The 18,607-nt window shown below is 49.2% G+C and overlaps 1 protein-coding gene across 1 annotated transcript in view; it reads left to right on the top strand.

Annotated features, from left to right (window-relative positions):
* Positions 1-4,991: 4,991 nt before the first annotated feature.
* Positions 4,992-18,607, top strand: part of Emp2 (epithelial membrane protein 2) — a 43,893-nt gene continuing 30,277 nt past the window's right edge. The window contains exon 1 of the mRNA XM_075942007.1: positions 4,992-5,103. The gene's annotated coding sequence lies outside the window, so the exon portion shown is untranslated. The remainder of the gene's footprint in view (positions 5,104-18,607) is intronic.

The following is an 18,607-nucleotide window of genomic DNA, read 5'->3' as shown; positions in this document are numbered from 1 at the left end:
GAAGCTATATTATTTGCAATACTTTTTGGCCAATAGCTTAAGCATATTTCTAGCTAGCTCTTATATCCTAACTAACTAATCCATTAACCTGTTCATCACCACAAGGTTGTGGCCTAGTAGCAAAGTTTCAGGCCCCTGCAGAGACGTCTGTCTCCTGTGGCAGCTATGTGGCTTTTCTGACTCTGCCTACTCTCTTTCTACATCTCTGTTTGGATTTCCCACCTGGCTTTACTCTGTTAAGACATTGGGCAAAGCAGCTTTATTCATTAACCAATAAAAGCAACACATATACAGAAGGATTTCCCACACCGATGTGTGTGTGTGTGTGTGTGCGCGCGTGCACGCACGTGTGTATAGGTACACAGATAGAGACCAGAAGAGCGTGTTAGATGTCCTCTACTATTTTCCCCATAGTCCTCTGGAGCTTTTACTGGGTTAGAAAAGCCAACAACCCCCAGCAATCCTCCTGTCTCTAACCCTCTGAGCTGTAGCTATAGGCGTTTCCAGGAATACCCAGCTTGTTACATGGGTGCTGAGACCTAAACTCCAGTCCCCTTAGTTGTGGATTAAGTGATTTTAACTATTTAATCATATCTATAGCCTCTTTTTCTCTTTCCCCAACCCTAAGCCAACCCCTCATATTGCCATTCTGTTGTGGCCCGACGTCGGGTGCCATCTGTCAGAGTCTAGTCTCAATGGGTTCACATATTCCAGGGTAGGGGTGTGAGGATTAGAAATATCAGGCAGGAGAACGGAGATATGAAAGAAAAAGATGGAGATGCAGAATAGAACCGGGGGGCAATCCAGTGAATACTGAACTCCCCCATGTTTATTTTCCATATGCTTATATACCCCAATTCAAAGCGGGGGTTGGGGAGATTGCCTGCTTCAATACGTGAAGCATCAAGCAACTGTATCCTGAGTGAAATAGTCTATTGTTTAGGCAGAATGCACAATGACCACATCTTAGAACAAGCATCCTGTAGGCAGCCACTCTCTGGCTCAAACCTGTCGTATCCTTGAAGGAGCAGAAATGGGCTTTTATTTTCTGACCTTTGATCAAGGTGGAACAGAACCACTTCTGTGGGCTCCTGCATCATTCTCCATGGCTCTCCACATCTTCAGATGCCCTGTCTCCAAGCTAGATGATCCTGTTATTAACTAGCTCTCGACAAATAACCAAGAGGCTACCGTGGCATACAGAAATGGTCATGTGTATCTCACCCACCTCCCTGCAGCTCTGGGCTTCAGTGGAGAACCCTGCAGCTTACCCAGGGTAGCTATGCTCCAAGCTGCTTTAATTTTTCTGGAGCCAGCCGGGTACCAGAATGCTATTTTACTCATGGAAATGGCAAAACTGAGACAGGACGAAACTACTGTCCAAAGGCTTGCCAGCTTCCCCAAGTGCCTTGTTATTTGCTCATTGGCTGAAGTAAATCATGTGGTCCAGCTGGGGCTCCAGCTTAAGTCAGGTGTGGGAGAATGTGCCCTGCCCACCTAAGGCAGCAAGAGTGGGCATGTGTCCTATGTCATCAAAGTGTTTGGAGTGAGAACTCTCTAGAACACACCTTCACTCTTCTCCACACCATGGTATTTTATTATTGAAATACCAGGAGCAAAAGTACAGCATAGATAAGGCAAGCTTCTGCCTCACCCCAGAAGAGAGCCATGTAGGTTCAGAGAAAATAAAGACCGACCAGAGGCAGGTGAAGGGACCAGGTGGGTGGGGCTCCTCGGAGGGTCTGGAAAAGCTAGAGACTCAGTCCGCCCATTTTTCCTTCCCAATTCGGGACACACCCATCAGCAGGAGGCCTGGGAGAAGATACAGGGAGGAGGTCACTTTCTCTCGGGGTGAGGTCTTGGTCCATTTTCCTCCATTCTGCCTGAGTTCAGCTGGCAGCATCCTCTAGTCCAGCCTGCTGCCACTGTTCCCACTGCCCCGGGCTTGTTGTCCCTTCAGTCAACACCATCTGGACTCAGTTTGCTAACACTTTTATTTTGGTGGTGTTTATATTTTAAGTTTGTCTTCTATTTTTGGATGATGCCACTGGCTTCCTGTTTGGCAACACGGAGTTTCCTTTCAAATAAATATATTTAAATAAACAGTTTATGTTATTTGTCAAAGAAAGGGTAAAAAGGGGGTTGATGCAGTTGGCCTGGCTTCAAATCCACAATGTCATTCCTATAGGGTCTTTGAACGGGTCCTTTCATAGCTTGTCCTGGCTTTCAGCTTCAGGGATGAAATGAGGGTGTCTTTTGAAGGTCTGTTGTGTTGCATTCCAGCTGATGCTTGTCAGGTCCAGGACATAGCAGTTAGAAGGTTTGCCCAAATCCTGAAGCCCCGGATTCCACCCCCAGCACCACATAAACTGACTCTGGGGTGCTCGTCTATCATTCTTGGGTAAAGGCAAGGGTATCAGAACTTCAAGGTCATCCTTGGCCACATAGTGACAAGTTGGTGGTCAGCCAGCTACAGGAAATCTTGTCTCAATTACAATAATAGGCTCATGTTGGTAAGGTGTTTGACACATGGCTAATGCTTATTAAACGGCAGTAGGCACAGGAACTCTCCCTTCTGGAAAAACCTTTGGGTTTTCTGTTTTCTAGATGACCGTGGGACAGACAGGCCTCAGCTCAAAATAGCGCCTCCTGTGCCTCGTGCAATGACTCTCACTTGGGGAATTGCCTTGCCCATGCAAGTGAGATCCTAGACCAACTACAGCAGCTGGAGGCCTGAGGGGGTCTCAGAATATGAGGCCTCATGTCTCATAAGGAATCTCTAGCTGAGACCCAGTGAGAGCTTCCGTCTACAGAACTCTGCAACCAGATTTTAAAATGAGGCCCATGATCACTGAAATATAGCGACATGGCTTAGAGTGGTAGAGGGGGTGGCGTTTGCCTTGTGTAACCCTAGCACTTGGAAGGTGGAGGGGCAGGAGGGTTAAGAGTTTAAGGGTGTCCTGGGCTATATAGCAAGACCTTGTCTCAAAAACTAATAAATAAACAAATAAAATAAACTCGGGACTGGCAAGATGGTAGTCATAGTTAGTTCAGCTGTCAGTTTGACCCAAACCAAGAGACACGTGGAAAGAGAGCCTAGCGACTGAACTGAATTGTCTCCAGGCATGCTGGGGCTGTATTTTCTTGACCACCACTGTGGGCGGGGCCATCCCTGGGCAGCTGGGCCTGGGCTACAGAAAGCAGTTGAGCAGTCCAGTAAGCAGGGTTTCTCCATGGTCTCTGCTCAGTTCCTGCCCCCAGGTCCCCTCGCTGAACTTCTATGCCCCCGAAGTGTTGCTGAAGTCAACCCTTTCTTCTCTAAGTTGTCTTTGGTCCTGGTGTTTACCACAGCGACAGGCTAAGGACGCTTGCCACCAAGTGTGAGGACCCGAGTTCTATACCCAGGACCTGTGCGGTTCTTTCCGACTTCCATGTGTGCTATCCACACACACAAGTGAATAATAAATAAGTAAAGATAATAAAAATGTTGTAAACAGGGAGAAACAAGTGAACAAGGAAAACAGCTCAGCAGGTAGAGGCAGGCACTTGCCACCGAGCCTGAAGAGCCCTAGAAGCCACATAAAGGAGAAGGAGAAAATCAACCCTACAAGGTCGTTTTCTTACTCCACATGTATAAACACACACACACACAGGAAGAGAGAGAGAGAGAGAGAGAGAGAGAGAGAGAGAGAGAGAGAGAGAGAGAGAGAGAGAGAGAGAGAGCTTTAAAAATGTGCTGAAAAAGAAAAAGAGAGAAAGAATACAGTGCCCAATTGAGACCACACAACTGTGCGTAAGTTCCCGTTGGTAGTTAGAGGTACAAGCAGGTGCCTTTTATCTTTGGTTTGTACAAGGAACACAGACCTGTGGAATTAGAAGTCTAAATCGATGCTGTAATATGCTGGGCCCTGGGTCTGAGTGTGTTCAATTTTAAAACATTCCCTTCAACACCTAGGACGGCACTCAGGCCCTGGCCTCCTCCGTGGCCCCCTAAGGGCCTTCTGCTGGACTGTCTGCCCCCCTGCTGTTTTCAGATGAGAAAAGCGAGGCAAAGGAAAGGGTGGCTTGGTGTCTTGTCGTCATTTTCCCAGGAGTTGGAAGGACTTTGGGAGTGATTTGTGTGAGGGTGTGTATGTGTATCAGTTTGGGGAGGTTGCAGGGAGGAATTGGAGGAGGGGCTATTGGGGTGGAATCCACATGTCAGGTAAGCAGGAAACCATGGAATCTGACCTTCTTTTTCATTTTTGAGTCAGGGTCTTACTAAGTATCAAGGGTTGCCTTTAATTCATTCTGGGCCTTTAATTTGGACCCTCTACATCAGACTTCTCAGTAGCTAAGATTTACAGGCGTGAGTGATATTTTTTTAACGATTTATTTATTTTATGTGCATTGATTCATCTGCATGTGTGTCTGTGTGAAGGTGTCAAGAACCCCTGGGATGTTTGTAACTGGGAATTGAACCTAGGTCCTCTGGAAGAGCAGCCAGTGCTCTTAATCTCCCTGTGCCATCTCTCCAGCCTAACTTGGCAGAATCTTAAGACTGGTCCTGATGGTGGTCTTACCTCAGGAGAGGAACTCTTAATTTTTCAGTTACAGCTACCCAGCCTCTCCAGGAGCCAGACACTGTCTAAGTATTGCTTTTAGGCCTCAGAACAAGATCCCACTATGTCTTCCGTTTTCATCAGAGGAAACTGAGGCAGGAGATATTAACAACTAGCTCACTAAGTTACTAAGAGAAAGAGAAGGGTGCTAGGAAGAAAGCGGGAATCTGGGGTCCCTGTTAAGTCAGGAGAAGGCGGGAAACAGACGAGGAGGGGGGCGATGTCTCCAGTGGGAGACTTCAGCTCCCTTGAACTTTGCGAGTGTCACAGGGCGGCCAGCGGGCAGGAGCTGGGGGGTACCCTGCGGCCTGCCCGGGTCCCGCCCCCTGGATTGGCGGCTCCTGACATCACGGCCCGGGAGGCGGGCTCCGGAGAGGGCGGCGGGGAGGAGGCTCGTCGGCCCGGAGGGCGGAGGAGGCCGAGCCGTCCCAGCCCGAGCTTCAAAACACCCGGCGCCTCACCCCGCGCACAGCCTGCCCCTGCGTCCAGACGCCCGCGTCCGGTGAGTTGGGGGCGCGCTCGGGGACAGCAGTGATGTCGGGGTTCCGGGCTGACAGGGGCGCGGTCCGTCCTCTTTAGGCACCGGGACAGGCCCGGGGATTCGTGGGTGACAGGGAGGGGCCGGGGTGCGGTCTGTGCGGCAGCCCCGCTGCTCTTTCTCCAGACCCCTGGGGCGCAGGCCTCCCTTTTCTGGTCCCCAAGGCCACCGTGCCACCCCTGGGTGGCATCCGTCGCCTTTTGCGCCCAAACGGGCGGGAAAAGTTTGGGGAAGAGTCAGAGCGCACACCCGCCCCCGGCCGCCACCTCTGGCCCAATGCTCTGAAAGTCCAGGGTAGCCAGCTCACTTCTCGCCTGTGGTACTCAGCGTCTGAGCCCCAAGCAGGGCTAATCAGGCAGGATCTGCGGCGACCAGGCGAGGTCCATGGGTCCCTGTGGGCCGCTTGGTCCTCCGGACCTGGGTTCCGTGGCGCCCCACTGCGGCGAGGGGCAGCTTCCTTGGGTTCTTAACGGTGTCCCAGCGTGGGGGGAAATGCCAAGGATGAGGCCCCTACCTACTCTTACCTACTGTGGCAGATCTGAGTGCTTTAAAGGGAAGGAAGCATGCCCCCCTGATTCCCCACAGAATGTACATGCCGGGCTTGGAGAAGGACTGAAGCTTCTAGCCTCAATTCAGGACGACCACACTCTTAGGAGGCATCTTGAATCCGCAACTTCAAAGACAAAGTGGTGGGAAGCAGTGGTTGCCAGGGGATAGGAATGGGTGGGACTTGGTAATATTTAACAGGTACAGTTTTGGTTGACAACGATGGGATGTTTCGAGTATAGATAGGTTGCTCAACATTGCTGGTTCATTTCGGGCCATCGGCTTGTACAATTACAAATGGTTTAAATCATAAAAACTAGGTGTATTTTATCACAATGAAAGGTACGAGAGACACCTCTAGCCACTGCTGTTTGGTCCTTCTGAATCAGAGACAGAAGTCCCCAAAACCTGCCCACCTCTCCCTGAAATGTCTCAAATAAGGGTAGAGGTGCAGGTTACAGGGGAGATCCAAGGGAAGAGGATGTGGAAAACCCACGGGGGTGTGCCATGGGCTCCACGTGCCTCCTCCTCCCAGAGAGCCTTTTCCTGTCCCCAGCACAGAGAACCCTCCTGTTGAAGGTGGAGAAACCTGGCTCAGAGACCTGGTAGAGTTAGGAATTCAAGATTGTGGGGCCAGAACTTCTCCTTGTCTGTGTCCTCCTCCATTCCCACCAGGAGATACCTCAGTGGGCTGCAGAAAATGGGGAGAGAACCTTTAAGAGGTGTGGGTCCCCTCCAAAGTACGTGGGCAGATAGATGCCCAGCCCACAGCCTAGGGGAGGCACAGGGGGTGGCCAGAAGGTGCCGAACCTGTTTTTCCTCCGAGGGATTTTGGATCCTTACCACCCCACCCCCACAGGAACTGAGGAGGCAGGCTGGGAGGCAGAAAGAGCCCGTCACACACAGCCCAGAGCCTTCTCTGTCCCTCAAATGCAGAAGCTGAGGCTGGCCTGCAATCTGGGCAAGGGTGTCTGTGTGGGAAGCTGGAGAAGGAGCCAGGAGGGAGGGAGAGAGGAGGGCAAGGCTGGGCAAAACAGTTCTAAGAAGACGTTAGTTGGGTGGTGCTGCCCCACGGGGAGGCCCCCTCTCAAGCCGACACAGCCCCAAGGGAGGATTTAATTGTAAATACACAGCGTATCTATTTAGCAGCCCCCAGACACACATGTGCGCATGCGCACACACCCTCTTTACAGGTAATGGCATCTAGATTACTTTCTCTCCCTTTGTCTTAAGTGCAGGGAGGGCCCATTTGCCAGTGTTTTGCTTATGCGCAGGTACAAACTGACACTCTGCTTCCCCTGGTTCCCTCTCCTCTTCCCAGAGCATCCCTGCTCATCCCTGAGGAGCAATGGAAGGCAGTTCTTTGTCACCGTGAGCTAACTCCAAGGGACACTACAGGGAAGGAAGTCTGTCGAGACAGAACTATATAAAAACCTTTGCAGGCTTGGGATCGAGGCTGACCGGAGCGTGGAGTGCAGCCACCTCCTGGGGGACAGCTAATTGATATGTACTTGTTGAAATATGTGGCTGGTGCTGTGTCTGTCATCAGGTGGGGTCTCTGATGCAAGTTTCAAAAGCTGAAGTGGGGCAGGTGCCAGAGGTCACTCAAATGGACCTGGGCTTCGAGATCCAAAGGTGGGTTTGGGTCCCCGTTCTGGGATTGGGGAGCAAACCTCTCAAAGGTCGGCAGAGAGAGGCTGTGCAGGAATGTTTGCTCCTGTGTACTAGAAAGAACAGGAGTCTGTGTCTGGAAAGGGGCGGGGTACCTGTGAGAGGGTGGGAAGAGGAGGTACCCCCTCCTCACTCCATCACTGATGAGGTGCTGCCTTGCTCCCTGCAAGTGCTGCCCCAGGAGCATGAGTTAGGTAGGATGTAGACAGGCCTTTGGCAGTCAGGGATTGAACACATCTGACTCTTGTTAGGGCCAGGCCCAGGAGGACTCTAAAAATATCAGTCAGGGCTGCCACCCAGCCAGTGATCGCTTGTAACCCGACACCCCCAGTGAGGCTGGTGGCTGTGACAGATGGTGATGACAACACAGGCCTCTGGATACTCTGTCCCTTGAACTCCTCCAGGCTAGCCAACCTGGGGACAGATGCGGCAAAGGGCGAGTCTCTCTGCTTTCGCTGGCGTGGGTAAAAACTGGAGAATTTCGGAACCTAAAGAGTCTAGCAAACTCCTTTTTCGAGAGCTAGGCACAAACTGAGAGAGGTGGTATGAGTTGTCCAAGGTTGCACAGCCAGTTGGTGGCAGACCTACATCCCAGGAAGTGGTCAGTGGGACTCCAGCCTCATGGTTGCAGGAGTCTTGTAACATATGTCGTGTGTCTAGTACTCTGGTAGAGGAATGTTAGGCCAAACATTCTCAAGGAGTGGGTCACTTTCCTTAGAGCATCTGGGATCTTTCAGATGCAGCTGCCAGGCTCTAGAGAAGCTGGCTCATCTTGGAGCAGGATGTAGGGAGGAGGAAGGCTGGAAAAAAACCAAGTAGATGGTCCTTCCTCTTCCCAGCTGAGGTACCATTGGCTCCATTCCTTAATAAGTAAGTACCTGTCAGATACTGAATGGAGCTCCCAGACGGTCACCCTCCTTGGGCAGCCAGGCTTCTGTTCCATGGGGGCTGAGGGCTCTAGAGGGAAGAGAAGACGGCACCAATCTTTTCTGTTTATTTTTCGGAGACAGGGTTTCTCTGTAACCATAGCTGTTCTGGAACTTGATCTGTAGACCAAGCTGGCCTCAAGCTTGGAGATCCATCTGCCTCTGCCTCCCGAGTGCTGGGATTAAAGGTGTGCGCCGCCACCACCCACCTTGGCTGCTCCATTCCTGCCAGTCTTGACTGCCGCAGTTTTTAGAAGGCTCCTAAGATTTAGGGTTTGGAGCTGAGTGAGGAGTCACCAGTGTGATATTTGGTGTGAATACTGCCCTCAGAAATCAGGGATGCTGGACGCTGGTTATGGCGTACGATGCAGGTGCACTGCAAATTGCTCATAGTCTAAGACGGTGTCCCCCGTGGCGGAGTCCCCCAGGTAACATTTTTCTTCCCTTTAACAAATGTTTCTGTGTTTATTTTGTGTGTGTTGGCGTGTACACATACCATGGCGTACATATGTGGAGGTCAGAGGACAACTTGCAGAATTTGGTTCTCTTCTTCTACCTGTGGCCCCTGGGGATTGGACTCAAGTCATCGAGTGTGGCTTGCTCGTAAGTGCCTTAACTCACTGAGCCACCTTGCTGGTCTTCAATTTTCCTTTCTGATAAGCTGTCACAAATCGTCTGACCTTGTCTTTCTTGAAAATAAAAGGATTTTTAAACATTTCAGAGTTAAAAAAATACAGTGAAAGATGATCTCATTGATTTGAGGTAATGAATTTTCCTCCAAGTGTTATGCATTTCCGTTAGTGCCCAAGCCGATTCTAAAATTAAAAGTCTATGGCATGATGTAAAAAGAAGAAAGATTAATCATCTATTTTCCTTGATTGGCATTTGAAAAACTTACAAACATCATATGAACTTATAATTTCACCGATACTGCTGTGTGGGGTCAAATTTTTATAGCTAATGCTTTTTAAGCTCTGAAATATTTTTTTTTAGTTAGAGTAATCAATAAGCACAGGTGATCTCAAGCTTGGCAAAAATCTTAGTGGCAGGGTGACTGCCTTTTAAGAAGGTGTTTTCTAGTGGGGACTGAAGTGGACGCATTTCACACATTTTAATATAACATTTGAAAAAAATTTTAAAAAATAATATAACATTTGTATTAATTTCTGAGAATTTAGTACATGCTTGCAATGTATTTTGATCACTTCACACTTTAAATAACTGATTTATTATTATTATTATTATTATTATTGTGTGTGTATATATATATATGTGAAGGCATATACATGTCATCATGTGCCTGTGATAGAGGAAATCTTTTGGGAGTTGGGTCTCTCAACCATAGGCCCTGGGGATTGCATTCAGGTAAAGTGGACTTGTACCACAAGTGTTTCTGCCCCTTAGGGAGCCAGCTCACCAGCCCCATTTCACACTTTTTTTTCACAAATTTTTATGCTGCTTATTTATATTTTTGGAGACACTTTTGATGAGAGAACCAACCCCCACACACCCACGAGCTACCACACACTCTCCCCTTCAGCAGAGTCCCACACCTAGCGTCAGATGGGAACCACCGACTTGGTGCCCGACACTCTCCTCATCTCCAGTGAGGATCCCATGACCTTCACTGGTTGTCCTGAGGGTCAGAGGAGGTGATGGTAGATGTCCGAGGAAGGAGCTTAAAGTGTTTGGGGTTTGCTTGATGTGACGTGAGGCTGAGGGAGATGGGCTTGCATGCTTCAGTCTTAGTCAATATCGTTAAGCAACTGTCTGCTAGGAGCAGCCTGGAGGGGGTTCCCTCTCGTCAGGGGCGCTGAGTCCAAGTGGACATCCTGCAGGGCTGCTGGATTCCATTTCAGAGAAACTTGGAGTATGGTGGGCAAGGAGGCTGGACGTGGGCTTGGAGGACCCTTTAGTGTTCTCCAGTAGCCACGCTTCTGGGGAAGGTGACTGTCTTTCAGTCATTCTGCAGGAGGCTTTATATAGCATTAAGAAGAACAGGTTCACACTGTCAAGATGGAATGGGGAAAGGTGAACTACCTCTGGCCTGTATCATTGAATCTTCTTTTAGTTATTGGGATGTAGTGATAACTTGGTCAGAAAAAAATATAAAACAAAAACAGACTTGAGTTTGACCCCCAAGACTCACGTTAAAAAAACAAACAAAAATAAAACAAAACTGAGTGTTCTTGCAATCCTAGTACTGGGCAGACAGAATAGTGGACCCTTGGGGCTTGCTGGTAGTCCAGTCTAGAGTACTTATGAGTCCAGGCTAGTTGGGAAGGAGGGAGGGAGGGAGAGAGGGAGGGAGGAAGAGAGGAAAGAAGGGGGGAAGCAAGGAGTAAAATACACTTGAGGTCCTCTGACCTTCAAACATACATGAGCCATTTGCACTTGTACACATATGAACACACACGCAGAATATCAAAAAGTGTATGTGAGGAACAGAAAATGGCTGATTGGGTAGGAGCACTTGCTATGAAATCCTACCATCCTGAACTGGATCCTCAGAATTCACGGTGGGAGGAGAGAATCAATCCTGAGTTGACTTCTGACCTACCCATGTATGCTGTGGCGTGCATATGCCCACTTCAGCACACACACAAACACACATGAAGAACGATAACAAAAGCTATATATCAAAGTATGTATTATTTATATAAAAATAAACAAAAGTCTCATTACATGCTCTGTGTCCCTATATGAATTGTATTCATTTCAGGAACAATGGCCAGAAGGTCGCACCAGATAGATGAATATGATTTCCACTGATGAAAGGGGAGGCCAAGGAACTGGTGTAGCCTGTCGTATCTCTAACAGGGAGCGAATGCATGACTTGCCTCTGTGTCTGAACTGCAGCAACAATGAGCGGGTCTTCCCTGCACTCGGGGAGCAGTGGGGTTTCGCAGGTGTGAGGATGGGAGCTTCCCAGGGTGTTCATGGCTATGGGGCATCAGAAAGACCACAGACAGTCACAGTCATTCAGGAGCAAGATGGTGAGATGAGGTGTCATCCAGCCCCGCCGGCATCTTTGTGGATGCCAATGAGTGAAATAAGTTCTGATCTGGGTGCTGTGGGTGAATGCTAGCACTGGTTTGGAGAAGAAAGACCAACTAGTGTGGTCATGGGCAGTCATCCAAGCAGGTGATAGCATCAGGCCTGGGTATCCAGGGCTTGGCGAAGAACTCAAGCAAAGGGGTGAAGACCTGAGTCTCACACCATGAATTAGCTTGACATTACTTAGGGCGGGAGAAAATGGCCCCTACTTAGCAGTGTTATCAGTAGTAATGACAGTAATCACCATCGCTGCCTTCAGAGCAGTTTACTGGCCACGTGCAGTTCCTCCCTGCACTCATTTAAAAGTAGAAACTGTTATTATCTCCGCTCTCAGAGATGAGTGAGTCTGTTAAGGAACGTGCTCCAGTCTCACAGCTTGCAAGTTAGGATTCGCTTTCGGAGCTCCTGGGCGCCATTAGACACACCGACCCCCTTCTGTTCTTGCCAAAACTCAACATATGCTTTCTCCTTGAAATAATCCTGGTCATCTGGGTCCAGAATGTTCTTTTGGTCCAGAAGTCCTGATGGGTATCCTGGATATTAAATATGCCTCCTCTAGAATAGGTGGTCTGAATCCTCCAAGGCTCTATGATATGATGCTCTTTAGCATGTTCTGTATGTGAACGTGTGTGGGTTTGTGTGTGCACATGAGGCCAGAAGACAGCCTCCGCTGTTGCTGCTTCTCTTTTTTCCACTTTGGTTTTGAGGCAGGGTCTCTAAATGGATTGGGACCTCCTAAGTAGGCTGGGCTGAATGGCCAGAGAACCCCAGGGACCCACCTGTTTCTGCCTCCCCAACACTGGAATTATAAGCATGCACCAGTATTCGAAGCTTTTTAAAACAAACAAGCAAGAAAAAAATCATGAATTTTGGGGATTGAGCTCAAGTCTTCCTGTGCAAGGCAACCCCTTTACCAATGGAGCCATCCCCCAGCCTCTCCTTCATGTATGTCTGTGAATATATTTAATGTTATTAGATGATATTCCCTTTTGATAGGAAAACCTCTTATTACTGTAGAATGTGTCCCAGAGTCCAGCCAGATAGACATGGACCCAAGCACCTAGGGGAGGCGGCTGAGAACAAGGTCCAAGCCCTCCATGAGCCTGCTAACAACCTCAGCTCACCAGGACACGTCCTCCACTTTTCCCTGCAGGTCCTATTTCTGAAACCATCCCTGCTTTCTTCACCATGGGCACCATCTTGGCCCAGACCACCATGGCCTTCCTCACTGATAACCATCCAAACGCTTTGACTATTGTCCCCACAGCCGCTCACTCTGGCCCTCAAGTCCATCTTTCACGTTCACGCAGAAGGATCAGAGGCCAAGCTAGCTAGGTGGTTCTCACCCACCCTATGCAAAGACTCTTCAGTGGTTTCAATTGCTCCTAAAGTAAAGAGAGAAAAAAAAGTATCTCAGGCTTTGCCTGATCTGGCGCCAAGATCCTTGGCTGGCTGCCCATCAGAACCGCCCAAGGAGTCATGATAAAATGCAGTTCCCAGTCCCCACCTGGAGAGAATGACATCAGCCTCTCAGGAGGGTGGGGTCACTCACAGGTAGTTTTTCAGGTCCCCCAAGTGCGGCTGGGCACAGGACTGCTTCCCTCCCCGAACTCATCAACTGTTATCATTCCGCCCCAGACCCTCTTCTTGCTCTGGCCACCTGGCCTACCTACTTCCTCTGACTCTGGTGATGCCCGGATTGAACCCAGCACTCCCTCAATGGTAGACAAGCACTGTGTCACTGAGCTTCATGCCCAGCCTTCTTTCTACTTTTTTAAACAGTTGACACTAGATCTAAGTTCCCCAGGCTGGTTTTGAACTGTCAGTCCCCTGCCTCAGCCTCCTGAGCTGAGATTATACTTAAATTCCAACCTTTAAGGTGTCCCTTAGCCTGTGAGGGCAGTAATTCAACTGTATATCAGGCTGACCTCAAACTCTAAGGTAGCTGAAGATGGCCTTGAACTTGTCATCTTCCTGTTGTCACCTGTGGAGCGCTAGCCTTACAGGTCTGTACTGCCATACCTGGGATATGCTAATGAGGCAAGCACTCAACCACTGAGCCACATCCCCAGACCCTACAGGCCCCACAGGCTCTTCAACAATTTTTGTTTGTTTTGGGTTTTTGGTTTTTGAGAAAGGGTTTCTCTGTGAAACAGCCCTGACTGTCCTGGGACTCGCTCTGTAGAGCAGGCTGGCCTCCAACTCTGAGCTCCACCTGTATCTGCCTTCCGAGTGCCGGGAATAAAGGCATGTGCCACCACCACCAAGCTCCAAGTCTTTTCTTGTTTGTTTGTTTTTTAAAATAACATATTTTTTGTTGATTATTTGGGAATTTCACACCATGCACCCCAATCCCACTCACCTTCTAGTCTCTCCATATCCACCCCTCACCCCTGCAGCATCCCCTCCCAAAAGAACCCCGCCCCCAATGAATTAAAAACAAACAAAAACACCTCAATCTTCCTTCTTTCCCACCTCTCGAACACCTCTTCATTTGCCCTAGTGGCTCTGGGAGCTGCGGTGTTTGTCCAGTCGGCCCCTTCTGCAAATCTTGATCTCCTCAACCGTTCTTCTACTGTTGCTTGCTTTCCTCCCCTTCCTCTCTCTGACGATGCGTTCTCCTTTCAGAGGCACCATCTTTATGGCATGCTTCCTCCCTGGGTCAAGACAGATCTGTTCTTTGGCCCTCACTTTCGGTGGCATTGTTTAGGAGTGGCTAGGGAAAGCAGGCACAGGGACCTTGTGCCTGTCTGCTGAGTTCACTGTTGCATCCCCAATAGCTATCACAGGTCAGGCCCCTGGGAAGGAGTCTCGAAAGAGACTCCTGTCTGAGCTGGGAGAAGGGTGAGGGGCAGGGGACAGCTTGGAAGATCTAAGAGACTAAGAGGTGACAGGCAGGGTCGGCTACTGAAAGCACGGACTGCTTGTGGCTCACCGCTTCCCTGCCATCTGCCTCTGTCCCGGGTCTACCCTCCACAACTTGCTGGGAGACATGGGAGTGAGGCCCAGGCCCTGGGTCTCAGGACAGGACAGATAGTAGGTGCTTCTCACCTTCTGGAGCCCCCTGCAGGATTGGCAAAGGTGGGTGTTCAGGAAGTGCACCGTACCTCCTCAGTTCTTGTCACTTCTCACCAAAGAGTCAGGCACCACCAAACAAATCTCACAGGCACTCAGTCTCTGCTGCTCTCAGGGGCTGCCCTCAGGGGCTGCCACACAGACATGCTGCCCTCAGGGGCTGCCACATGGACATGCAGATGCAAATCTGCACAGGTTGCTCAGAGGAAGAGCTGGTGGAGGGAAAAGGAGGTGAAGAAAGCCCGGATAAAGAGCTTGCCTTCCCTGACAGTATTAATGGTATGGTGTGCACTGACCTATCCGTAGGTCTTGGTACGAGAAGCATAAACCAAGTGGTGAAGCCCGGTGGTACCGACCTCTAATTCCAGCTGTTTAGGAGGCTGTGGCCAGGAGGATTGCAAGTTGAAGGCCAGTCTGGGCTACAGAGAAAATTCCTGGCCAGCCTGGGCTGTAGTAAAGAGAGCTGTGGATGCAGGCAAGGACCTGCTTAGCAAGGAAAGGCCCGGAATTCCACCCTCAGCATTGCACAAAGAAACCTATTTCCTCTCCCGGAAGGCAGCATTCCTTCCTTGAGTCTCAAGACTGCCTGGAAAGTGAGATTTCTTTCTATATAGAGTGTGTGGAAATGGAGTCTGTTTATTTTTGTATGCACATTCAAGCTCAACCTCAGTTCACAATGTGATCAACTGGGCCTTAGAAATATTACCCCATAAGGGCCAGTGAGATGGCCCAGCGGGTAGAGAGGCTTGCTGAGCAAGACTGGTGACCTGAGTTTAAGCCCTGGACCCTACATAAAAGTGGAAGGGGAGAACTGGTTCCACAGAGTTGTCCTCTGACCTCCACATGTGTGCTGTGGTGTGCACACATATACGATAATTAATGACATAAAAAATTTTAAGTATGGTCAGAGGACCACCTGTGGGAGTCATTTTTCTCCTTCAGCGTGCAGCTCCTGAGGATCAAACTCAGTTCTTCAGGCTTGGTGGCAGGGCTCCTACCTGCTCTGCCATCTCTCTGGCATGGGCTTGGCTTTTCTATAACTCTTACTTGATCACATGTTGGGTCCAGGCCTTGCTGTCTTCTGAGTCTTTTTCTTTTCCTATGGCTTCTGTTGGAAAGGTGAGGGTTCAAGGTATAACTGTGTAACCGCAGATCTTCCCATCACCAACACCTCTCCATATTCTTATCTATGAACTGTACATGGTTTCTTATCTTTGGACTCCCAGGAGATTCCAATTTCAACAGTATCTTTGGGGTTTTCATTCTTTGTTTGCCTTTTGTTTTTTTTCTGGATTTTCATGCCACACACAGGAGAAGCCCACATACAGTCTTGGCAGGCATCAGGGTGGAATAATAATAATAAAAATCCCGAGTCAGGCCTGATGGCTTAGACCTGTGACCTGTAAGGATACTTGGGAGGCTGAAACAGAAGGGTTACCACAAATGTGAGAGCTGAAACCTGCCTAGACTGTATAATAAGACTGTCTCAAGTAAAAGACAAAGAAAGAAAAGGCCTATGAAGCAACTGTGGTGATGAGAGCCTATAATCCCATCATTTGGGAGGCTGAGGCAGGATTGTGCGTTTAAGGCCAGCTGCCTTAACATGAAATAAGATAAAATAATATTCTGTCTTGAAATAAAATAAAATGATGATGAACAAAGGTCCTTGCTTGCTGTGGGTCCAGCGGGAGCCCAGCCCCCTTTCTATGCCTCATCTTTGTCTTCACAGGAACTCAGACCCCTAAGGCCCCATCCTAGCAGAGGCCCGGAACCTCCATTGCTGCTCTAACCTCACAGCTCGTTTGTGGACTGGCCTTGGTGTGCGCCACATCTGTCTGGGGCCCCACGCGTTTCCCCTACCCCTCCTGTGCTCCTGGGCTGCCATCTGCAAGCACTGGTTGAGGGTGTTTGAATACACCCCATGGCATGTCTCAGCATGTGGGCTTCTTAGGGCAGTACCTTCCTTTACCATGAGGCTCCCTCATGGGAGCACCTTGTGGGAGCACCTTATGGGAGGCATGAGTAGAAAGAAGAGTGCTTCTGACGATGTGCTGTGTGTGGAGCCCTGGGGATGACTCATCAATGACCAGACAGACATGAGTGAGTGCGTATCACCCTTAGGGAGCTCCTGGGCCCGGGAGGCAGGACCAGAAGAAGCAAATCATGGTGAATAAGACAGTAGCAATGGATGTTTACTGTTTAGGGATATTAAGGTGAGGGTATGGGCACAAGGTCTTACTCTGTAGCTTCGACTAGCTTGAACGCACAGAAGTTCTGCTGTAGTAATTTTCCAAATGCTAGGCATGACTGGCAATTGGACACAGGGCTTGAGATTTCAACAAGCCTCTCAGAGGGAAGCCTGAGTTTAAAAAAAACATGAATTATATCTCGAATTTCCCACTTAATATTTTCAGGCTATGGTTTCTAGATGGAGTTGTTGCAAGTAGAAGTGGGATTATGGGTAAGGGAGGCTTTACCGTATGTATACTGTATGTTTGTATGGAAAGAGAGAGGTGGAGATTATGGGTAAGGGAGGCTTTACTGTATGTATACTGTGTGTTCGTATGGAAAGAGAGAGGTGGAGATTTTATTTAAGGCTGGCTCTTGATGCTTAAGTCTGCAGGGACTGGAAACCCAGGGAGGAGTCTGCACATCTGCTGGCCTATTTTGAGAGTTCTTTGTTGGCTGATTTCGAGGGCTCTTTGCTGGCTAATTTCCTGCTTTCTTGGAGAAGGTCAGCCTTTTGGGCTACTCAGGCCTTCAGCTGATTGGATAAGACCCACACACATCAGGAAAGGCCATCTGTTTGCTCCAGAGCCAGTGGATTCAATGTGATGGGTGTCATCCCAGGGACTGCAGCCTGACTGACCTGTAACGTGTTCTCAGCATACCTGGTAGCTCAGGTCTGGAATTCTGCACTATGGAGTCTGAAGCAAGAGAAGCACTGGTTTGGCTCCAGACTAGCTTGAGTAGCTTCACAAGACCCTATCTGAGAATTGTTTTAAAGGGCGGGGTGATGGGGAGAGGGGGTTGAGGGTGTAGCTCAGTGACAGAGTGCTTGCCTGGCCTGCATAAGGTCAAGTCAGTCCTCAGTACTGCAAAATACCATCAGAACTAAATCCCCACAGACTACTTAATTTGTTTTGATTACATTTACTTGTTTATATGTGTGTGGATGGGTGCATGTCGACCAAGGTATGTGTGTGAAGGTCGGAGAACAGCTTGGAAGAGTCAGTTTTCTTTCTTCCCTGTGTGGGTTCTGAGGATTGAAGTAGAATGGTCAGGCATGAGGCAAGTGTCTTTACCCACTGAGCCATTTGTCTCCCCCTCCCCAACACCACTTCAATGGCACCATATACTTAGCATTAAATAAAGCAATTTTTTTCCAATTCCCCTTTGACCCTTTCAAGACGGAATCTTGGCTTTGAGCTAAGATAGAGAACCAGCTGGCCTTACACCTGGAGCCATTAACAGTAAGGGCATGGGATCAGATACCCATAAGATGACTTCCGTGTGACTTTTGGGGCAGAGGCTGACTCTCCAGTGAGCTGACACTTCTAAGGCTGCAGGTTTAAACGTGAGCCAATGACTGCTCATTTGGCAGCACTGGGACAACAGGGATCCCAGCTGGGGTAATTCCTAAACACCCCTTATATCCAGCAGTTTCCCATTTCCTTCCTCCTAGAGACAGCTCAGGGGTTTACATCTACTGGTACCTGCCCTGCAAGAATGGTGGTGGACAGGTTGGAAGAACGCTGGGGGTGGGGTGCGAAAGGGGGATTCTGAGGAGTCTGTGCAAAACACAGCTCTAGGTCAAGGGGAATGGGAGCCCTGACCCAGGGAACACAGACTTAGGTTGCCCTGGACGAAATTCTCTCCTATGGAAGTAGTTACTGAGCTCTCTCAGTCACAGAAGAAAAGGTCATTTTTCAAATCAAGGCATTTTTCAGATGCACTAGTTAGGGTGAAGTTAGGGCAGGAAGTAGATGATAGCAGCTCATCTCTGCTAGAGGTTTCAGGTGCTGTCTGGAGGCCGTCTTAGCTTGTGTGGCTGTGCTAGTGCTTTGTAAGCTTGTGTGTCCCACAAGGATTCATCTGATGGTCACAGGATGTGATGTCCAGCACAGAGGGTGGCAGTCAGTGGTTAATGGGGACTGGAGATAGAGCGAGGCAATTTGGCTCTGGACCTGCCA

This window comes from Microtus pennsylvanicus, chromosome 11 (genome assembly GCF_037038515.1).
Source record: "Microtus pennsylvanicus isolate mMicPen1 chromosome 11, mMicPen1.hap1, whole genome shotgun sequence".
Taxonomy (NCBI): Eukaryota; Metazoa; Chordata; class Mammalia; order Rodentia; family Cricetidae; genus Microtus; species Microtus pennsylvanicus.
The sequence above is the reverse complement of the archived record's forward strand: the minus strand, read 5'-3'. Positions and strand labels throughout refer to the sequence as shown.